Source organism: Anser brachyrhynchus (assembly GCF_964034855.1).
Source record: "Anser brachyrhynchus genome assembly, chromosome: 9".
Taxonomy (NCBI): Eukaryota; Metazoa; Chordata; class Aves; order Anseriformes; family Anatidae; genus Anser; species Anser brachyrhynchus.
The window spans coordinates 25,595,723-25,620,853 of record NC_137703.1 but is presented as its reverse complement, the minus strand read 5'-3'; the positions used below and the strand labels follow the sequence as shown (position 1 = coordinate 25,620,853).

Genomic DNA, 25,131 nt, shown 5'->3' with positions numbered 1-25,131 from the left:
CCTAATTGATTATACAGGACAATTCCAACTTTCATTTTCAGTTAGGAGCTGAGGTGGCAGACTGGGCAATGCTGATGAATACTAAACAGGCTGCGACTGACTTTTCATAACTATCATGCCAACCCTATAACATGCTCAAGTATGTAAAAAGTAGAAAATAAATGTATTTTAAATTAAATGGTGATGAGTACATACACTGTGAGAAAAGAGTTAACCTTTTTTTTTTTTTTAAGATTTAGCCCTTCTTTAAAAGATAGTTTCCTTTGCATTTTTGATTTTATTGATTACAACATTTCTCCAAGAAAAAAAGTATTTAATAAGGTTTTAGACATACTTTCCTAGTAGATAATTGTAAAATGCCCAGGTGAGCCTTCTTAAAACCTCATTAACAATTAAAATATAGTTCTTCAACAGATGTCTTGTGAATGAGTCCTACAGGAAAACACCAAGAATTTTACTCTTTCACTGATAATATTTCAGTGCTGTAAATTTAGGCTTGCAATACATTTAGGAGTCTATAAGGAAAAGCTTGAAGTTATCAGCTACTCAGATCACCTGACTAGCAGTGAGCCACTTGTAGTAACTTTAAGATAGTTCAGCAAAGTTGATTCTACTCATCTTGCAATGAAAAGCTGAAATGTCAAGGTCAAATAAATGCAGCTAACATGCTAGTAACATCTTTATATTTGCATTCAATGATAAATTTTCTCATTTTGATTTTTTTTCTCCAAGTGGAAGAATAGGTTGAAATTTTCTCAAAAAAAAAAAAAAATTCCAAGCAAGTTTTTTTTCAGGAAATATAAAAATGACCTTGATACGTTTTATTTGGAAAAGCTGGAAGAACTTTTTTCCCCCCTCCAGTTATACAATGGAATGGTCAAACTGACAATGACAAATAGTCATCTAATTCATCAGTGCTTCATGAAAAAAAAAAAATGAAATAACCATGATCCCTGAAAACAGTTTGTTTTCATCCAGTTAGCACTCTCTCCCAGAAAACACTTCTCTCTAGTTTGAAAACCTCCTCAGGGAATGCTTTTTGTCAAGTATAGTCAGAAATAAAAAAAACAGCTGAAAGAGGCTGAAAGAAGTCCATTTTGAAAGTAACAAATAGCCTCACCTGAAATCTTGGTTATATCTAGGCCAAATATACCCTTAAAGAGACTGCGCTTCCCTATGGAAATGTTAAGTGTATGGGTGAAATGAAGACATGAAGAAAAGGAAAATTAGACTGCAGGGATGAATACAGACTACTCTAGCTGACTGTAGTCACAGCTGAAAGAAAGAATGTGGGATCCCACTCCCCAAACTCACAGAAGGTGGCAGGAGAATGCACTAGGATTTCACTTTCTCAAAACTATTACTCCGGAGAAAAAATTAAAAATATATTGTTTTTAAAACAAATACAACTAAAATAAAATTTTGATTTTTTGTTTGTTTGTTTTATTTTGGGCCAGCTCAAGGATAAAGCTCCATTCCCTAAATCAGCCAGGTTTCCCTTTCACCTGTAGAGTATGTAAGAGGGAGCTTCTTGGACCTTGTTCCTGATGCTATCTGCATATAGCACAGCCAAGGGACAGTAGAGCTTGACTCTTTTTTGTAGTCAAGTAACACGTGGAAATGGCAGCTGGGTTTAAAACCAGGAACCCACACAAGTCTCTGGAAAGGCTTACACTGCTCATGAGAAAATCCAGTCTTAATCAGTTAAAACACTGCTTGGGTAGAAATTTAAAAACTGCTGTGACACTGACCTTAACTAGTAGGGCACAGAAAACATCATTCTTTAGACTGGAGTTATCAAGGATGGTCCTTCAGGCCCTTCAGTTGCATGATCTAGTCAATTAATTCTGAATTTGTATTTAGTTCTAGTGGCTTCCCCCTGCCCTGTGTCATTTTAGACTGCTGAATGGGAAGCAAGTGAAACTTCCTTGGTATACTTTTTCAAAGTTTACCAAGACTTTACTCTGAAGAAGAGAGCACCTTGCTTTCAAGAGCTGCACCCTGCTAAGGTCTGCACAGCAAGCTCATGGAGATGGAAGACTGGTATGAAATGCGTTCCCTGAGAGACGGGAGCAAACAGCTTCTTACTTCATCAACTTGGTGCTGAAAGACAACTGAGAAAGATTTCATTACCAAAACAAAAACAGAACAAAAGGATAGAACAAAACTGAATTTCATTTTGCAAAAAAAATGGATCAGTACTTCATAGTGAACAGGACATTATAACATTTTATGAAGGTAAACTTTTATGAACCAAGATAGGGTCAGCAAGGTACTTAAGACCCTCATGAAGTTCAGTGTGAGAACACCGAAGGCTCACCATTGAAATCAGAGAGATTTCTGATCTCTAAATCTAGAATAGGATTCTGCTGTGTCAAAACAGCAAATTAAGTACATTATCTCCATTATCTCCCCCCCCCTTTTTTTTTTTTTTACATTTGTGATAAATGAATTTAGAAAAGGTATTTTTTTCAGTTCTATCAGTATAGTATTCATTCTCTCTTTTTTTCCCGGCATTCATGAAGGGTCTATGGTAAGAACTCCAGTTTTTCAATAGGTTTCAATGAAAACCAAAAAAGTATGCTGATGACATAATGCTTATAACAGGTTGAGACAGAGAAATCTGTTTACATTCTTTAGAGCTTTATATAGTCAATGTTGCATGAATTGCCTACTTTCAAAAGAAAGCAGAAGAAAATGAATAAAGGGAGAATAGGACCATTGGATGTTTGAAGCATCTCCTGATTAACCTGATTGGAAACATTGCATGCTTGTATGTCCTGTGTGTATGAAATTATCTTTAAAAGAATAATGCCATCCTTCTGCATCTCCATTCACATCAAAATTATTCTCTGTTGAGCTAAGTCTATTATATTTTACCCTGAGCCATGAAATACTTCCTTAAAGACAGTGGAAATAAAGCTTTTATTTTATGACAGGGAAGGTTAAATTGAAGCACTCTTTTCTCTATTTGACATTTACAAATAACGGAAGTCATACAGCAATAAAAATAATAATGAAATTATAAATAGGATAGTCTTCATTTGAATTACAAAGATGTGCTTTTATGCTTTCCTCAGAGCTCAAACATGTTGGTGTATAATGACCTACTGAAAACAACTCCTTAGTGACAGCTGACATGAAAAGTTCATGGGGCAATATATTTTCCAATAAAAGTTTTACCTTACAGCCTATGTCATTTTACAGTAATATGTATAGCTTCAGTTTTACAAGGTCTTTTATGCTGATATCTCAACCTGCTTAAATAGTGTTCATTAATTCATCTTCATGACCCAAGGGATTAAACAACGTGGCCAAATTTAGAGAATAGATAGCAGAGTGAGCCATAAACTGTAAATACTGAAGCTTCAAACCTAACTGATTAAGTATTAGGGAGAAATTTCATGCATAAAAGAGAAGGAAATCCATTTCATTAAATGTATTTAATATTTTGCTCCTACTCCTATTTATTTCAATATACACCAAAACATAGCTGATAGTAGCTGGCCCTGATGAATTGCTTCGTGAAATTTCATCAGTGGCAGAGAATTCTCTGCCCATGGTGGTTATTCTTCTCACCTACAAGAGACACTCTCTCACACAGTATTACTGTGTGCACAGAATATATGATGGATTTCATATTTTGGCCAAATAAGAGCTGGACACAAACTAGGAAGTACATCCAGGATTACAGAGAAACTGCCCTGTTACAAAAAAAGACAAAAAAAAAGTACATATTTTGTCTATTTGTTTAACCAGTGTTCACAAAAATCATCGAACTTCCATGCACTACATGTCAGAATAACTGACCTTCAAGCAAATGAGAACATTTATTTAAATGCATAAAATAGATGCCCAAATGTAAAACCTGATTTTAAAAACCTGTACTTTTCTGCTTTTAATAGTGTCCTAACAAAGAGTGGAATGAAAAATCATTTTGGACAACCTTCATATTGCTTTCCTATGAAAAATATGATCAGTGAAGTATCATGATTTGCACCACTTAAACATTAAAGAAAATATTTTATAAAAAGATATACATGTTTTCACCTCAAATAATAGGTATTCTCCATAATATGAAATAAATCATGTAATTCATGAAAATAACCTTTAGTTTCTTAGTTTTAAGATAAAAGAAAATATTTAAATATGTGATTTATTTATTTCAAGGAAAAAAAAGAAAGATGACAATAGATTCAAAACTCTGGGATAGTATGCTGGACATACTGCCTTCAATTTTAAACATGACTTGATCTTCTTTTGTGAGTTGCACAAGTTCACAATTTGCCTGAAACTAGTAAAGCAATTAAGTGTGGTTATTTTTTCAGCATTTGTATAACTGTCTTCTAAAACAGCATCGATTTCTGTAACTTGTCCATGCCATCAGAGACTTACACCACATCATTTCCAACAACCATTCTTTATCTCGCTTGTCTAGGTGGAATATTTGAATAGTTTTTCATCTACCTCACAGTACAAAGAAAGAAACAGAACAATGGAAATTGTTCACCAGATTCAACATTTAACCACGTCCCAGTTACAGCTGATCTGAATGCATGCTTCACTTCCATAGTCTTATCTGTTTACACTATGAGGTCTACAGAGGAGGGGGTGTCTCTTAAACTAAGTCACGTAGTACATTGCAGCTTTTTTGACAGTATAATTTGTACTTTCCAATCATTCTTGGCTCTCCTTACACTTAAACTCCACCAGCAGGTACTGTGAGGTTTGACTGGCCCATCCACCTGGTGGCCTCATAATCCTGAGTTAATTAAAATACTTCAAAAATAAATTAAAAAAAGCAAACTCCACTACAAGCTGGGGTTTTGCTGTAACAACTGATGGATCTCCGCTTTTACTGCTAGTATAATGAAAGAGATGTTTCCCCTATTCCCTGAGGACAAAAAGATCCCTTATTGTTGAAATGAATGTGCCTTTTTCATATGAAGGTGCCTACAAAGCTCTCATTCCATCTACAGCTCTGCTCAGTAAACCCTTAGTGCACCCCTGTTCCCTGAATCCTACACTGATGTTGCAACTGCACTCAAAATCCATTTTCTATTTTTATACTGTTTGGCATGTATGCCCATTATCTTCATCTACCACATTGCATTTACAAGATGTTAAAACCATGTTGCTTGAGTAGACCAATAGCTTCTGAATAAATTAAGAGGTTTTAATTTACATGTACAAGCTCTCCTCATCAATAAACAAGCAAACATGCATCACAGTGTTTTGCCTCTCACATCTGATACATTATTGCTATAGATTTGACTTTCAAATTTGATTCAGATAAGATGTCCAATGTGAGAATAAAGTGATCGGAAAGACTTGAGATTTATTGGCTAAATTTTATTGTCCTTTTGGGAACATTTTCAGCTTTTAGTTTCTCCTTACACCATTTCAAAGTTTACAGATCTTGGTCCTTGAATTTCTTTCTGACATCCTCCAGTACACACGGGCAACAGTCTCCAGAACTTCCAACATTTCTGAAGATGGCTCTGGCACATTTTCCTTCATCACTGATGAAAATCAATATTTTTTAATCCTTTCAGATTTCAATGTCATATTTCCTCCTACCCAGATATTCCTCCAGACTTTCTAATTACCTGCTCCACACAGGAAATGTCAGACTGCAGCCCTGAGGACATAATGACCCACATACGGAGACATTTGCTGACAAACTTAGGTCAAAGGATAACATAAAATTGTTATTATATATGTGTACACCATAGCTGTATGAGCAGAAGGACAAAATCTGACATGTGGAAAGACAAGGAGGTGTGTCCTGTTCAGCTGCAAACACAGATGCAGAGCTGCAGTGGAGAGCACTGTCTGGGCCCTGTTTCTTTACCATTCTGAGCTAATGTGGAGTGGAAAAGCATAAGAACAAGGACAGACAGTTTTTCCTCCACTAAGGCCAAAACGAATGTCTTTTACATCATGTCTCAGTGAAGAACTTGGGCCATTTCTACCACCCCTTCACCTGAGTTTCTCTGCCATATATTGAACATTTCCTGCTACAGGCTGCACAGAGACCATTAGCTCTTAGCCTCATTCAAATGAGGCATCCTTCCTTAGGTTAGGAAAGTGGCTGGAAAGAAGAAATTCAACAAATACTAGCAGAACACAACACCGCAGTAGTTAGAGCACAGGGTAATCTCAGACTGAAGCTGGCCAGCAGAGCTGGCAGCCACATTGCTGGACTTCCCCTCTCCAGAAGTAACTTTGCGGTGACTCCATGCTTCTTTTCACAGCTACTTGGAAGCTGGGAAGCCTACTCTGGATTCACACACAACATTAACCCAGATTTGTGGCCCGTTTCTACCACCCACACCTGCATTAATCTAGTGCAGGGTTTTTAATCAGTTCCACTGAAACAAAACCAAACAAAATAGACTTACTTAATCCTGGCATGAGAAATTGCTTGCTTTCATTAAATAAAAATCTACCACTGTTCACTGAAATGAAATATTTCAAGCTTTGACTGTACTGAAAAAGTGTATTGAGTTTTCTAGCTTTTTCTATTGTGAGAGCTCTTGTAAGCAATAGAGACCATTACATCATTCTGTTCTAGCAGTCAGGATCTTTTGTGGAAGATTTCCAAGCTGCAGGCAGCTTTTGTAAACTGTTTGCTTTTAAAATCACTCAGATTTCTTTTATTTATTTACATCTCCAATGGCAGCTTTACCCAACAGCTGAATACAGGTATTACACATTTGGTATCCTGAAGCACATAGCAGGAGCTGCCCTTTTTGCCACCCGACAGAACTCAAGGGACCAAAGGGCTATAGGCAAGACTAAGCAAGCAGCACTGGGGTTACGTACCTTATCCCATATGAAGACATGCACCAGGAAGGATATTTAATTAATTTTGTATTCAGTAAAGAAATAGAGTGTTTTAAACTCTGCAAAGGCTCTCAATCCTCAGGCTCAGTGGTTATCCCTAGTCATATTGAGGAGTAGCTTTCAGATTTACTCAGATCATTTGCCAACATAAGATCCTCCAAAACTGTGAATTCTTTTCTCTAGCTCCACGCCTCTTTCAACCTCTATATTGTTTCAACCTCTATATTGAATTTCTAGTAAATTTCAGAGATAAACTCTGGAACAGAAATAGAAGAGAACTAGAGGAGCTCTGACCTACTGAATTTTTGTGGAGTCAGTAAAAGACATTCCCATTTATCTGCAACTTTAATTTCTACCTTTGTTAGTGCACAAGTGAATATAAAACATTGTATGTTGGCTAGTAAGGTTTGATATGAGGATGCAACCTGTCCTAATCCAGACCAAAAAGCTATTTATTTGCTTGTTTATGTATTAGATCATTCTGAATTACATTTTGTTTTTGCATTCTTATTGACAGTTTTGTATGTCAATTATGCTGATTAGGTAAGACAGTTCAAATAATATGAAAAAAAATCTGTCCCATTCTGAAAACAGGAATATACTCATTATAGTCCAATAACCAGGAAAAAAAAAAAAAGATTTAAAATTATTTCTCAAAAACTGCTATAATTGAATATAATTTAAGTTTGGAAAACTGGGATTACTAATTTGACTGCAGGATACATTCTCTGTTACCTCCTTATGTCCAGTGAAGTCATGAGGAGAGGAATGAGGTATTTATGTTACTATTTCTGTAATGAATCCTGCACAAGTTTGCTTTTTATTTGTAAGGCAAACCTATTTGTATTCTTGTATAGCTCATATATATTATTTTTAGCCATTACTGAGAAAATGAGGAAAATGAAAGTCTGTGACCATTCCTTTCTATTCCACACACAATTAAAGGTATTGTGATGATACTCAGAAAAGGTCTCATCTGAAGGCTATATTTTATCTAAGCATTTCAATGTGGTATTCCAATTAGTATGGGAAAACTGAGTGCTACTTTCCCTGAAATTTCAGATGATAGTGCTTGGAACATAGCTTTGTTAAGAGCGAGGAAATATACCATGCAAAATCGATTTTCTATGTAATCAAAATGGTATCACAAAACAAGAACATAATCTAAATTCCAAGTGAAAACTAAGATGTATTAATATACATTCCCCATAAGATACGGTCACTTTTTACCACCCTGCTACAGCCATACAAGGCAGATGCATTTGTACTGATAACCTCAACTACCACAGCCCACATCCAAAGGATAATTCAAGTACAATGCACATGCACACAGCACAGCACTATCCAAACAACTTTGGCACTTTGACCACCATCTGGCCGTCTGGCCTTAACAGAGATTAATTCTAGGTCATCCAATTCATCTACCGTTCCCTTCTGACAAATTTCCAGTATCAGTGCCAGTCCAGCATGAAAAACTACATTTCAGATTACAGAATTTGCAAGAAAACGAAATGATTTTTTGTTTTGTTTTGCTCCCGCAGTAATTACATCAGAAAATTCATTGAGATCTAATAGCCTTTTCAATTCAAATAATGTAATGGACATACACCTCCCATTGTGCTTTTCATCATGGCAATCCGTACCCATAGGTAGAGGGTCCAGAAAAGGGAATAAAAGGAAAAACAGTTTGTTTTTTTTTGAATAGAATGCTGATCTGAAAGATGGTGGAAATGTACATAAAATCTGTCTCTCTAGGATTACTTTTTCTAAAGATGTATAGAAGAAAGAGATCTCCAAAGAGAGTTTTCAGTATTGGTAAGCTGCGAATGGAACAGGACTATTCCAGTGACAAACTGGGACAGCCCCACTGCTGCAGTGCAACTCTGCACATTTACTAAGGAGTTGCCATCCATGAGGGAGCTGATCTCACAGCTGTTGCCCAGAGATTTTGCAGAGCCTCAACATGGATGAGACTAAGCAGGATGAGCACTGTGGCAAAAATTACCTCACCACTGTCAATGTCTGGCATTCCACTCTGCTCCAATCCTACAGACATTTCAAATCGCTTTTCAAAAAGCACAGCAGAAATGTACATCACTGAGCAATGAAAGAGCACCAAATTTAGAAAATGGCTTAAGCAGACAGCAAGATATTCATGAGTTTTCAGAAACATCCTTTTCCAGTTCTCTGCAACCGCCACCCCAGCAGAACTGCAGAGCCTTGCTTCCCAGAAGCTGCTGGATAGGGGAGCAAGACACTGTAGGGGAAAGTAGGCACAGATTATCCAGGGCCTTCAGTGATTAAAAATGGTTGGTTTTATACACACTCCAACAATTGCACTTGGTGTCCGCACTTGCTCATATACTTGCATGTACACAGCCACTGAGAAACCCGCAGAAAACAGACTTTACCAGAGGAAAGACACTTCCATGCCTATTCAGATAAAGAGTGACTCAGCCTAGTAATCAAATAGCACAGAAAGAACAATTCATCGTGATTCTGATATTGATAATTTTATCAGTAACCTGGAATACCAGATATAATCATTAACCATAATAAATTGTATTAAACTGTTCTTAACAAAATGACAACCCAGGTTTCATCTAAGCAATTACCAGCTGGTCTACACTGAAGACTTCTGAAGAACTGCTAAGACTGTGCAAATATCAACTCTTTGGAGTTTGAACTTAAACTTCCTTGTGTATAAGGAAATGTTGAGTATTGCATTAAAACTGGTCAGCCTTTTCATTGAATAATTTTCCTCTGATTGTGCACCAAAGCTTTTAAATTCAAATATTTCACCCTACAATACAAATATTTTAGTTATTTAATCTGGAAGGAGAAAGATAATCTCCTAATATGCTTTAAGCTAACAATAGTTACTAACACTTTTTCCGCTGCAGCACTTTGGTAAAATATATGTTGTAAATACAGTTGAAACAATTAAATTTACTTAGCAAACTAAGTTACGTAAATTTACGTAAGTTCCTTCTTAGATTTCTACTGGTACCAAATACAACATAACTGTATGAGAACAGAATTGGTTTGTACTTTCCAACAAATATTTTTACAAGAATCTCTTCTCTCCCTCCAGCTGTTTTTTCTATTCCAGAGGAAACAACTGATTTCTTACCATAAGGTCAACAGGCAATATATTCTGTTAGGAAAATTTGCAAAGAGATAATGTAAGAGCATTTTGAATACCTGGAAAAGACAAGTTTTTCAGCAAGATGCATTACAGATCTCTCTCGAGGAATTTAAATATCAATCTCCGACTTGTTACAAAGTGGGGTTTTGACAGGCCCTCAAAGACACTAATCTCCTTACTAACAACAGATGGCAATATTTTCCTCTCTTTAGAGGAGATTGGTAGTAACACTGGAAATGGTTTAAGACAGAATTCACATTTTCTAGCCTTCTATTCTCCAACTGTTCAGATAACAATTATCTGTAAACTAGGCCTGATAGCTTAGACATGAGTTATGAGTTCATGGAAAATAAACTGTATCTGTATCAGAGAAAATGTGTCTTTTATCCAGATGCTTAGTAAGAATTCCTTGGCCATTTGTAATATCTGCAAATTACACAGCACCGTTTGAACTAAATGGCATGTGTAACTACTTAGTGCAACCACAGATTTTACAGTTGGGTATGTAATTCAGAATTCATTTTCAGTGATTACACAAGCATTTCACCTTAACTTTTCCTTTAGTAATATTCATGCAAATGAAGCTCAATTTCTGTAAGACTCAAAAACAAGTGCAAAAAGATCACAAACAGGATAGACTCTTGCTTAAGGATTTGAAGAAATACTCCAGTACAGAAAATATGCTGCCAAAATGGGAAGAAATTTGGGAAATCCAAATTAGAAGAGGTTCCTGACTTCCTGAAGGATCAATAAAGACAAAATGTTATTTTCTCAGTAGTCAAGTAGTGAATAAACCTGGAGAAGCAGTCCTCAGTACTTCAAAATGGCAATAAAAGTCCCTAGTTAACAACTTATACCCAATAGGTTATTCACATTCAGCTGAAGAAAACCTAGACTTGAATTTGATCATACTCACCAGTTAAAAATTATATTGTCCAAGAAGTTTTTAAGGCTTATGAAATGGAGTTCTGGCTTTATAACATTATGCATGCTGTAATAACATAGCTTAATGGATTCACTGCCCTGGACACCATATGAACTATTTAAATACAGGGAATACTCTTCTATTTTACTGATACTTCATTTGTGCAGTTGACGTATTATTTTTAACAATGGAATAAATGTAGGGAAATGCAAATGTTATAGGCTATTAATATCTTTTTCTATATGGTATTTGAATATAATTTCATTATGAGGATAAAGGACCATTTGTTATAAAGTGCCATGAAACAGAGAAAACCTATTGCGAATCCTCTTCAAGGTACAAAAAAATCTATCATTAACTGAGGATGAGGAAGAAAATAAAACCATTTAAAAAGGACAGAAATGTTACCAAATTAAGTCAACTTCAGTTAACTGCACATAGTAGAGCCCAAATGGTTTTGATATCTTATAGGTTTAAGGATTATTGCATGCTTTATTATATATACAGAGAAAAATATTTAAGGGATAAAAAGCTTGTAGCAGAAATTCTGAACTCCTGTACTGTCCCCAGGGGTTCTTAATCCACCAAAGCATTTTTCCATTTGAACTGCTAATCTAACAAAATACAGGGGTGAGAAGAGAGAATAGTGTTGCATCCTCAATATGAATTATTTCTTTACTGTGTTGAAAACAGCCTGCTTTCTGACGTTGTGCTGCATTAAAGTAGCTTCTGTAGTCGGATTTCACACTAGCAAATTACAGATTTAGGTTGGCATTTCTGTTCATTTCCCTGATATTAATTTAAATGAGCTTGTGTTGTGTTTTTTTTTTTTAAAGATAAATATACATGTGTTAATATATCACAATTAAGAGCCTTAGTTGACATTTTTCGTATTAGTTTACTTCCCCTAAAATAATAACTCTTGAAATATATTTATCCAATACACAAGTAATTCATTTGGCAGAACTTACGAATTTCAGAGTCTGTTTTCCTATTCTTTTAAATGTTAATTTTATCCAAAGTAATATCAGCTTCAGCACTGGAATTCAAATATTACTTTAAATTTGGCATCTTTTTAATAGGCAGAACAACAACATATAGCACTAAGATGTCCAGACTATGCACACAAGCAGCAAGCAATGGACCTTGCTGAAAGCTCTGGATTTGACAATACAATTCAGATATTTTTAAAGCTTATTATTTAAAAAAAAAAAAAAAGAAAAGAAAAGAAAAGAAATGATTACTTTGTTGTGATTTAACAGTAATTGCAAAGGAAATGTTTGTTTTTTTCTTGTTTGTTTTTAATTACCTTTGTACCTCTAATAGAGGTACTTGTAATTCTACAGTTCTACTTGTAATTCTACTTGTAATTCTACAGTTAGTCTGTACGAATACAAATTCCTTGTAAAATTCATTGGCTTTACACATGCTTGCATTTCCTTCAGCAGCCTTTATGAAAAATTTACAGGCTTGTGATTTCGTAGATTTAATTCAGTCACCCAACAAGGTACTTTGAAAAGAAGTCCATATTTGCATGCCTCTACTCCCAAAACTCTATTCTTATTTTAAAAATCAGTAGTGCCATTTATGTACTAGGAGTATTGCAGCAACAGAACAAAAAACTTGAAAGTCTGTTGACATTTTCTTGTGGCGTCCAGACATATCAGTTTTGAGTGTTATTTCAACAAGTCTCATGAGATAAACAATCAGGCTGAGGCAATATTTCAACTCGAGGTCTTCAAAAACAATACTGGGACATATAGGCAGTAACCTCAGAAATCTGACAAATCACGTTCATCACCAAGATACTAAAAACACCCTTCCAGAATAGTTTCAGAACTCTAGAGTAGACTTGCTCAAAAAGAAGTGCAAATAAGAAATTAGGCAGAGAAAGTACTGAATAGAGAATTCTGTGCTGCTATTAAATACATCCTTTAGAATGTCAGACTACACAACTTCATTCTGCCTGTTTCAGTTGTTTCTGAAATTGCTTTTTGTTGTTTGAATTGCAGGGTAACATTTAAGTCGCTGAAGTGTTCTCATGGTCCAAAACAATCTGTCTGCTTTTCCCTGCTGTTGAAAAGGTTTCTATATGAACCAAAGATAGAGTGAAACAGTCTCCATTAAATTACTGCCCATTAAATTCAATTAATGAACTTTTTGATGTCAGTAAGAACCACTGCTAATAAAGCACCTTGTGTGTTTACAATGGAAGGTATTCTTTGTGGAGATGACCAATTTCTTTACATGCTGTGAGAAAAATTATATTTAGATATATTAACTTACTTGAAGGATGATGGAAAAATAATCAAATTCGCTAACAAAACCAAGTTAAGGTTGTCAGGCTTTTGTATTCAACTGCAAATAAGGTGAATCTTGTTCTGAAGAAGACAAGGCTATAAATATCAGATGCAAGATTAAGACTGTATACATATCAAAGATTTACTAGCTGCTGCTAGACAAATTTTTAATTCTGTTTCTCTTCTTTCAAATTCCACCTAATACCTAGTTTTATTGGCATCTGAAATGTGTTTTTATTAAAGCAAGTTCACTGCTGAAGGAAGCTATAAATGTGCCCATTGACTGCAAGATGAGTTAGTGCTAGACAGGTATTGGTGCTTATTCATTTTTACTCGTTACTGAGTATACCAATCAACAGGCTTAATTAACTTTGTAGAGAGAAAAAGATCATAACTTGGAAGATGTAAGTGTTTGTGGTGTTTTATCAAAGCACAAAGAAAACCTAATTATGTATAAATGAAATTTGGCAATGCAACATACTATTCCTTCCAAGTTATTTTTTCTTTGTAGTATTATTTCACAGTCTTAAAGCGTTAACTTCTACATTGATGCTGATTCACAAAACATATAAATGCAAGTTTTGCATATAGAAATGGATGAATCAAACAACAACAATTTATTTATATGTTCTTTTATGTATCCCAGAAACTGATGGTCATGTAATGTAATAAAACTTTTACAGAGTACCAGACATGTGCGGTCCTACCACAAGCTGAAAATAATGTTGAATGGGAAACTATTTTTTTCCATGCTGAAAATTGTTACATTAACAAAATCTCCCCACTCTTCATTTGTGTTAAACAAACACACTTCTGAATGAGACACACACACACAGACACAAACCTACTCTGGGTTTAAAGCATCGAACGCCTAATGCCTGAAATGAAATCCCTGTGCTGTCCAATACCTGAAACTAGAGTTAGTAAACTGCCATGCCTTTGGTTCTCCAGGTGTGAATAATTCCTGTTGGAGTTGCTTTACTGCATATGAAAAGGTTAGAAAAGGAGCATGTTCCAAATCAATGTTCCCCACACCTCCTATGAACACTAGCTATGGAGCCAGGTTTTGCACGGAATGAAAGAAAATCTAATTCCCTCAGTGAGAAAGCACAACTGTACCTGTCACAGCCAGCAGGCTGATATAAGACCTACATTGGAAGATTCTGCAGCATCAGACACCACTTCTCAACACAAGTTTAATGAAGAAAGACATCATCCTGAATTAAACCACAACTCCCTTATGGAGATGAGACTAAACCAGAAAGTTTTAAAAGTGATATGTGTTTCATTAATGAACATTTTCCTGACAATTTCTGATCAGTTTTAGTTTAGGTACCTTCACATTCCAGTTGAAAGCAAGTAAACCAAAAAGCAAGCATTTTTTTTTGCATCAAGTCCCTTTTACATGATGCCTAACACACTTCACCATACAGGGCCACAGGAGAAGACAGCCCAACTTTTTGAGTCTCACGTCAGTTGAACCACGAGATAATCGTTTTGGTATATTTTTTCCAAGTAGCCAAGCCAGTTTGACTGTCTTCACCGTAGGAAGGGAAATATCAATACTGCAAAGAGATCCTTCTGCTTAGAGGGTCAGGAGGAGCTCAAGAGAGAATAATTTCTCTTTAAAACTGCTTCTTCAGTAATTCCCCATATCTCAGGAATTTTGCTACTGAATTTAATAACCATGTGACAGTCTGTTCAAAATTTATTTTAGAACAAACCACACTTTATCACCTGCTTTAAGTTCTATCTTATCTCAGTTAATTTATATATTTATTTTGCTATAAAAATCAACATTACTACTCTAAAATAATAAACAAGGTAGGCACTAAGCTCATTTTGTATTAAAAACGATGTTCAGAATCATTACAAATAGATAACCTTCCAGATAATTAAAAAATCAAGTTGAATTGATTACTTTCATTTTCACGTTTTATTATTTAAAGTCACTCCTCATTCTAATTTCTATTTTAAAATTAATAGACTAAACACCTGGGTAAATGGCACATTGAACGTCTGATTTAAAATTCACTATCTGATGCCACATTAAAAGGTATCGGCACTGAAAAAAAAAGTATACAACATCTCATATCTACCTGGCCACCATGAAAAATACAAGAAAAAAATCATCAGCAAAATTTCCATTAGGTTTTGCCTGAAAAACAGAAAATATTTTGTAATATTGTTTGGAAGAGGAGAATAAACAAACAAGGAATTTAAATTTTATCCATGCATTTGAACCCCTCACCTGGTAATGCAATCATATTTTTTAAAAAATAGAATAAATGCAATCCTGTGTGAACAGATTTTGTTGATTTAACTGGCATATAGTAACTAATCTGTTTAGCCAAAACTTTCAAAAAATTTAGTTTAATTAGTCTGTCCTTCAGTGTTGTAGAAAAACTATTTTTGAAAACCATTTCAATAAATAGCTATGAATAAGAATATAGCTAGGTGCTACACTTAAACTATCATGTCTATAAAATTGGTACCAAAAAAAAAAAAGCCCCCCATTCAATGTGAACTAGAAATTCACATTGAAAAATATGAGTAAAATCAAACCCGTAGCATTGAGAAATGCTGAATCCAAAATTCACCTCTCCATTTCATATGTAGTGATATTGTAGGGGAGCAGAATAAAAGTTTTCAATCAGTAAACATTATTCAGGATTTGAATAAACAAGGAAAAAAAATAGTATTTCAAAGTAAAAGCAATATAATGAAATTATATTTTCTTTCTTAAATGTAAATTAGAAAAAAAATATTTTGCCCTAAGATAGATGGTTTTCCTGATATTTTACTAAGGGAATTTTCCACGCCTTCTCACCTTAATAATTACATCATGAGCATAACATGCAAGTCTTAATTTCAGCATACTTCACCTGACTTTTAAGAGAAACAAAAAAGAAATTACACTATTTCCTCCAGATTAAGAAAGGATTTATATATCTGAAAGTTTTCTGAGAATCCATCTACAATTACTTTAAAAGAACAATAAACAATCAAAGCTGATATAGCTATGTAAGAAAAACTTAGTTGAAAGGTTTGCCCTCATATGAGAGAAGAGCTTTTTAGGGTAGTTGTTATTCAAATGTAAGCACCTCTTGTTATGGTGCCACAAATTCTGAATGGGGAAAATACTAGACCGTACTTAAAATGAAGTTTGATATATTCCTTCATCCCTAAACAGGTAAGTGGAAAAGCTTGTGGCTGAACAGCTAGTAATCAAAAGACCTGGATAGTTAGAGGATTATTATGCAAACCTCAGAATTTCACCTGTGCACCAGCCATTGGAGAAGGATATAGCTACACGGTATGGGAACTATAAGAGCAGCATCTACCTCAAAGCAGCTGTAATCTCACTTAGCACTGTGACACGACAACATACTGTTGCTTACAGAATGGATTATAAATGTACAGCAAACTACAGGAGAAAGTACACTGTTTCCTTTTAAGTCTCTGTAGCTGTGCTACCATCCATTATAGACTACCAACCAGTATCATCAGCACATGGCTTTAAAAGCCTGCTAGCTTGGTTCAACTCTGTTGTGATCCTTCCCTTTTCTTGTGGGTATCTTTCAAAGGCTGCTTTTCCCTTTATGCAAGTGCTTAGCATTTGCTATTGAGACTAAAGCAGAAAAAGCTTTTGCTTGTTTCCAGTATGGCCAGTAACTGAGTGAATGCCACCACGTGAGGAGAGATCATGGATGATGGACCAGCAAAACACAGGTTTTTATACAACTATTTCAAATATATACAATACGTGAAAATCTGGAGTATTTCAGGTTGCCTCATCACAAACTTTTGAATATCTTACAAAGCATAGATATGATCCCAACATAAGATGTGCAAAGATTTCTCTTCTGGTCATCTATACTGATGTGCTGTAACGTACTCAATGGCAAGAGCAGTCTAAAGGAAGGTGCGTACCAGTAACTGTTTCTGCAGCAATCATCTATGGGAAAATTCTTCCTGGTCCTTCTGAATCAGGCCACTACACCTCTCATGATTTATACATACTTTTACATACACACACACATACACATATATATATATAAACACACAATCAAGCTGATGCCCTCAGAAGCTATCAGAGAAAAACATTTCTCCAATGTTTTGATGTATGCTTCAATCTAAGTATGTAGGTGTTTCAACAAAAATCCAAATCATCTGAATTTTACAGTTCCCAAAAGTGGAGCTAAAAATTGTGAGAAAACAAAAGTGATAACAGATGTTGGCATTTTAGCTTTCAGCTCTGGCCAAATCTATATAAATAGGAACATGCACAAATGGCAGAAGACTCAATTGTCTCTGGTGCTAGCAGGGCTCAGGAAGCATTAGGCAGAAGCCAGAGTTCTTGGAGCCAAATCCTTTGAGGGCAAAGGTCTGTGTGTCTGCGGCTCTGTCCACCAAGCTTCCCCAGCAAATGGGAAATAGGCTGCATTGTGACTTGGAGGAGACATGGCCCCAGGCCTCCATGTTATGGGCCCATGTTAAGAGTCTGATCACATTGCAGATGTCACTGAAATTTAATTACATGGGGTATCAAAAGTCCAGCTTATTTTTTTATATATTTTAAGAGCTCAGGCAATAATATTAAAACCCCAGAGAAGCCAAATTAGACAAAATGCTTTTATGTCAATGAAATCAACCAAAATTAAATCTTGCAGTTAGAATAGATTTTAACAGATATGTTAATTCATTCAGTGCACAGCTTAGCCAAATTATATTTCACAAACAACAGATTTTTTTTTTCCCTTTAAACAAATTATATACCCCATTTAAAATCAAACTGATATAACAGGTCTTTATGGAATAAATTAACATCACATCTTCAGGGAAATATGAAATAAGGCAGAATTTTAAACCAGGAATAAAAAGTATAAATGAGTATAGTTCATATATTCCGTATATAAAGGTGTAGTTCTATGGATTATAAAATGCATATATGCAAATAAAAATTCCTCATATGCTACAAAAAAAAAAAAAGCCAAGAGGTAGACAACATCAACCTATTTTTTGCAAGTGTATTTAAGAGAATTTGGACAAGATGCGTGTACTTTTATTACATTGTTAAAACTACTTATGTTATGTAGATCATGGGATATTCCAAGTCTTAGCTGTTCTCAAACTGCTAAAAAACTATTTCTGCTTGACATATTGTTCATAAACATTTAACATGTTTAAATCATGGGCTGCTCAAAGTCTTCCCTTCTATTGTGAAATCTTTGTTAGCATACATATGTTCTGAGAGGTTTTGCCTAAGGTACTACAGGACCCCCACTGATTTTTCATATGGCAAATTGTTGAGTTAATGTAGAAAGCCTATTCTGTAGACACAGCACTGAACTTGATTCTTTGCAACAGACTTGAAACCACTTCTTTTACAACAGTCCCTGCAAGAGTCAAAGTTCTTCATTTATACATGCCTTGCGTTACAGCAGTCACACCTTTTAATTAGACACTCAACATATAGCAACCCTGCAGAATTTGCAGGAAAATTGTATATATGCTTTACTTAAGGCAAAGTTTTTTGTAGGAGGGGTTATGCCTTCAATAGGGTGACAGATATCATGCAGGCTAAAAAAAAAATAAACTTTTATGCACAAAAATTTTTTCAGAAACAGAATCAATAATCTTTTAAGCTAAACATAAGTTGTAAGCTACAGGGCTAAATATACTAGTTGTGCTACCTGAAAGAAAAGCCAGTTGATAAGTATTAAGTAAAGAAGGAATATTACTGGGGGAAATCACATAATACTTAACTGTTAGATGAGTTACAAACACTAAATAAAAAGATCTCCAACAAAACAAACAAAGCAAACAAATAACAAGATCTCCAACAAAGTGTGTTGAGTGGGCAGCTTTTGTGAATGTGAAATTATTACAGTTAGGAGGAAATTCTGATGCTTTCATTGATTTCTGACCCAAGCTCAAGGTACAAGATACAGCATCCTTCCGCAGTCTGGAACTATATTTAAACAATATTTTTTACCTCCTTTATCCAGTAACTCAAAGCATATGCCTTTGAAAATGGAGACCTGGGCCTCAAACTCTTCTGCAAACTGTTCAGCAGAGTTAGATGCACTGGTCCTGTCTTTATCTCACAAATCATTTTGGTGAAGCATTGGAACTGAGGGATTCCAATGTCAGTGAGCAGCTGAGTGTGTTTTCTGAAGGTGTAAGTTTTGGAACCAGGCAATAATGGTTTTCTTTCTATCATTTCACTAGAGTGTTCTTTCTCCCTTTTAAAACTGAAGCACAGATATTGTAGACACTTAAACCACTTATAGTAAAACAACACCCTGCAATTTCATCCCATGTTCTGCTTTTCAATATAACTTTGTGCTAAAATGAACTCTTCACAGTTCCAAGGTTATAAAATCTTACCTGCCAAAGGTAAGGCATCACTTTTTTTCCCACTTACAAAGAAAGAAAAATTCAGTACAAATGAACAAGGCAGTTAGAACTTGTTAACTATTTCAGAGTTCCCCCTTAATTTTCTTTCTAGGATATTGGACACAGCACTAGCTTCTTGCAGCATACCAGAAGGGGGAGTTATGAAATGGCAGAAAATTAGCACATTCGATTTTACAGCATGCAGACATAAAAAATGAACTATGATTAATCCAAACTGCTTATATTTCTTTCTTAAGCTATTCCCTTTCACACGCAAATATTTTGAATCTATACCTAGGCATACCTAAACAATATATTACTGTTTGCTTGGGATTGTTGGAGAGAGTTAAACTTATTTTCCAAAGACCCTGGAGATCTTCCATATTTAACTCATCTCTAATTTTCTGATTTTGTAGGTCTGTGGAGGCATCACCAGAGGGAAATAATAATGGAAATCAGAAATGGAGCAGACTCTGTTAAAAACAAAATTAAAGACCTCTGAGAAATTATAAATTTCAAATTTGATTATTTTTTTAACCTGACAGCCTGTTGAAACTCAAAGAAAGATAAACACCTTATGTTCTGCTTGTAGGTATCTGCCTTACAATGACAAGTAAACACCCATATTTCAAGAAAAATTGGTTTTTTAAAAAAGGGATGAGAAACTGAATTTAAGGAGAGATGGAATTAAAACTATTTCAAAGGCTTTGGCATCAAACAGTTTAGCATCTGCTTCCTAATCACATCTGTCCAGATTTCTAATCTAGCAGAAATAGGGTGATTCTGAACTTCTCAAGGGAGTGGTCAAGACTTAGTGAGAAGCCCACATGTGAATGATAAGCTCTTGCATATGAAGAAAAATCAGGGAAAAAAAAAAAAAAAAGTAAATGGTAGTCTTGTGAGAAGACTGAAAAAAATTCGCTTAACAAAGCGTGTCCTTTCCAAGTGCAAAAGCACAGAGGAAACAACTTCCCTTATGAATTGGTACCAGCTGGGACAGAAGAGTCAGAGCACCTACATCCTGCCAATAGTCTGGAAGACAAGGTAGACTGAAATATAAATATGTATGTATTTTGTGTACACATACACTCATCTTTGTGTTGGGTTCTTTGGAAATAAAAAGTCAGTCCTTGGACAGTTCTAGGCACATAGGTATGTTGCGTTCATATGATTTGTAATATATTAGGCCTAGGATGTCTAAGCAGTACAGAGAACAAGGTAATCCACAAACTCAGAGAAAAAGGACAGTGGTGTGAATGTTAGCTGCGCTTAGTGGTAGAAGATGGATTTGAGGTACTCACATGAGCCACAAGGTTTTAGTGCACGTGTTGCATTGTGCTGTGGGTGGCAAAAAAAGCAGAGATTCAGAAGAATGATAAGGAAGGGAAAGCCAGGGCCACAGGAGAGATGTGGAGATGAGTTAAGCGCGGGTCACTGGAGCGTTGTGGAGGATAAGATCAGGCACAGGGGGCAAGAGATTTCTACATCCAGTGCCAAGCGACAAAAAGAGTTGTGAGGGGAAGGGAAGGCAAGCCAACGGCAGGGGCAAGTCAGATCATTTATAGTCAGTTTTCTCAGAACAAGGACATGAAAAGACAGAAATGAGAAAAGGGTGTGATTACACATCAAAGGCAATGAAAATCACAGAATCACAGAATTGAAGGGGTTGGAAGGGACCTCGAAAGATCATCGGGTCCAACCCCCCTGCCAAAGCAGGTTCCGTAGAGCAGGCTGCCCAGGTAGGCGTCCAGACGGGCCTTGAATATCTCCAGAGAAGGAAACTCCACAACCTCCCTGGGCAGCCTGTTCCAGCGCTCCATCACCCTCACCGTGAAGTTCTTTCGCATGTTGGTGCGGAACTTCCTGTGCTCAGTTTTGTGTCTGTTACCCCTTGTCCTGTCCCCCCACAAACCACTGAAAAGAGGTTGGCCAAATCCCTCTGTCTCCCACACTTCAGGTTTTTATAAACATTGATAAGATCTCTTCTCAGTCTTCTTTTCTCCAGGCTGGACAGACCCAGGTCTCTCAGCCTTTATTCATAGGGAAGATGCTCCAGGCTCCGTATCATCTCTGTGGCCCTCCGCTGGACTCTTTCCAGGAGATCTCTGTCTTTTTTGTACCGGGGAGCCCAGAACTGGACACAGTACTCCAGGTGAGGCCTGACCAGGGCAGAGTAGAGGGGGAAGATCACCTCCCTTGACCTGCTGGCCACACTCCTTTTAATGCACGCCAGGATCCCATTGGCCCTCTTGGCCACCAGGGCACACTGCTGGCTCATGGTCAACCTTTCGTCCACAACGGCCCCCAGGTCCTTCTCCTCAGAGCTCCACTCCAGCAGGTCGTCCCCCAGCCTGTACTGATATGTCCGGTTGTTCCTTCCCAGGTGCAGGACTCTACACTTGCTCTTATTAAACCTCATTTGGTTTCTTCCTGCCTATCTCTCCAGCCGGTCCAGGTCTCGCTGAATGGTAGCACAGCCTTCTGGTGTGTCAGCCACTCCTCCCAGCTTTGTGTCATCGGCATACTTGCTGAGGGCAGACACTATTCCCTCATCAAGGTCATCGATGAAGATGTTGAACAAGACCAGACCCAGCACCGACCCCTGGGGAACGCCGCTAGTCGCAGGTCTCCAGCCGGACTCCACACCGCCGATCACCACCCTCTGAGCTCAGCCAGTCAGACAGTTCTCAACCCACCTTACTGTCCACTCCTCTATCCCACACTTTCTCAGCTTTGCTAGCAGGAATTGTCTAATCTGCTTGAAAGAAAAGTAAGCTGAAAGACAAAGACAGAGAACTGCACTGTTTTCTACAATAAAGCTTGGTGGGTTTGATCTGGTGAGTGAGCCTTTGTTTCAATTCTCTGGTGGTAGTTTTTAATCTCAAGTAATTATCATTTCTTTGCACTATTCTCTGCATCTCCCCTAGCTGAGAAGATACAATGGTGAATAGGAAAAAAATTGTCAATTCAAGCATTCATAATTCAGACAGGAGATATTGATTTCTGTTTTTAAGAAAAACTATATGTGTTTTATTTAGACTTACACAATTTAATATATATTAAACATACATATAAGTCAAATACGTGTCATACTAAGATGTCACACCATTACAGAGATCATGCATAAACACCTTCACCACTTGACCGTAACTACTGCCCTGCTCAATAGCAACTTGCAAATTCCTCTATTTTAAAAGAAAAATGTCTTTTTAAGAGAAAAAAATGAAGCAAGGAAAGGATTAAATACAGTGCAATACACACCACATGACATGAGGACATTTTCAAAAAATTAGCACTAATAACTAAAATACACTAAAAAGAGTTACCCTAAGACACGTTCAGCCCTACTAGCTGGTATCCTAGGCCTCCTTCCTCCCTTTTTTATGCACGGTTGTTTCAAAGCCCCAGGCTGGCTTTATTTCCATCTGTTTATCAAACTGCACTGGTAGGTGATACTATGGAGCAATTCTATGCCAGACAGTCCTTAACCTGTAAAACAATGCTGTGTCAAAATATTTTGGAAGACTCTTGTTGCCCTAAGCACCCGGTGCCCTCTCCTCATGCACTTCCACAGAAGTGTCAGCTTTCTGTCTCTTCCAGGGAAGCAATCCTCAGTATCAGAGCTTGTACTGTAGCCAAGCCTACATGTGCCCAAGAGACGGCCAGGCCAAAACCACTGCTGTGCATCACTCCTCGGGGCAGCCCCAGCCAAGGCAGCCGAAGAAGCGGCACCAGCCCGCTGCAGCGGCATGGACTGCCCATGTATTGACATAAAACCTATCTCGTCCCCCAGTGAATTAGGGAAGAACTGCCTGTAAAGGCCAGGAGTCGAAGTACTCTGATGAAGAAGAAAATATGAACTAGAAACAGCACTGTAAATATTTTATTTTCAAAATATTTTGTATTGCAAATATTTTACATAAATCCTACTTTAGCAAGGATATACATCCACAGGTATTAAGTTTTCCATTTTCTTCAGCTGTTCCATTTCTGAACATATGCCAAACTATTTTTTTCTAAGGCAAATACAACCACTTTGACCAACTGTTTGAACGGGATTATTTTAGGAGTCTGCTTATCCTATTAGGAGACAACCGTGTTACAGTGCATATAACATTGATTTCCTGCACATTACCACAAGTTTGTAAAGCAGTCAGTTCTTCAACTGTTTGTACTTTATATTAATTTATTCTATCCATTCACAACTATGAATCCTTTGGAATTTTTCGTTCCTCATTAAGATTAATTTTCTAGTTTGAAGAATTAATTCTTCCACATTATAATAGAAGTTTTTAGTTAACCTTCAAAAAAATTGTGTTTTCCTTCACAACATACAGCTCATGTAGCAAATTCAATTATTTTGATGTTTGTTAAATTTTTCTTCAACTCCACTTATCACAATTATTCTGCTGTTACACTACCTTTATTAATGCTAGGCAAAAAGTGTTCAAATATTAGTTTACCACAATTTTAAAGTTCAATAAATCATAATGGAAAAGTACAGGTATACCTCTGAAAAAATCTCTCTGCAATTCCTTATCTGTATCCTTCAGTATCTGTTACAAGAAAAGAATGGAGCAAGGTCATAATACCCATTATTTTAAAGTGTGTGTTCATTATGAAACCTAGGAGTCTAGCCTGAGAAGTGAAAACTCTAGGACATTATCAACTTGTTTTGTTGGGTTTTGGTTTTGTTTTTAAATTGGAAGCTATATTTCTTCATTCCTTTCACTCTTTTCTTTCAAAGAGCAAACTCAAAACCCACGCTAAATGAAATTTGCATTAAACAGTACAGGCTGTTTTTTTTTATTGTTATTTTGTTACTTAGGATAATTTCAACAACATCAGGCAAATTATGATAGTTTGTTTATACATGTAAGTGTTCTGGCAGAACACTGCGTTGTATCATTAGTGTGGGATTTCATCTTAATGCCTATGAGATGGGAAAGATAAATTCCATCAAAAACAGAATAGATAATTTGTCCACTTATGACCTCTTACATATATCAGTATACATCACGTATACATTTGCTGTAATTAGGGTTAAGAACAACTAGGCTAGTTGCAAATATCAAATTAATTCATCCTTATCTTTCTATACGATAGAATACGAAAATAGAGATGATACAAAACAAAGGAGAATATATATCATGAGCAATGCTGGAAAAACAAATGTCCCAGGACAGAACTGGATGGAATAGTTTTTGTGGCCTCCATAAAAATCAGTGTAGCTTTTGTAGCTTGTAAAGAGAAATGGTCTGGGGTGGGGCAAATCTAGGAGTTTCACTTTTTCACTTCATAAATTATTCAGCACTTGCTGCACTGATTCAGCTAAAGTCAATAAATGCTGTTAACGTGAAGAAAAAGTGTGAGTTTTTCTGTTGTAAAAGCTGGGCACACTGAGTTGCAAACTTCATTTTCACCCATGCGGCTCTTTGCAGGAATACTGAACCTCACACACCAACTCCAGCACACGCAGATTATTTACACCCATGGTCACATCCCAT

At 36.3% G+C, this 25,131-nt stretch overlaps 1 protein-coding gene across 22 annotated transcripts in view; it reads right to left on the bottom strand.

Moving 5' to 3' along the window:
- Positions 1-25,131, bottom strand: part of LOC308199635 (uncharacterized protein) — a 305,939-nt gene that overhangs the window by 223,485 nt on the left and 57,323 nt on the right. For 2 of the 22 annotated variants that reach the window (XR_013954784.1, XR_013954785.1), the window contains one exon: positions 1-25,131. This exon is cut by the window's left edge and continues 9,349 nt beyond it. The exons of the other annotated variants lie outside the window; for them this stretch is intronic. The gene's annotated coding sequence lies outside the window, so the exon portion shown is untranslated. 22 annotated transcript variants of the gene reach the window in all.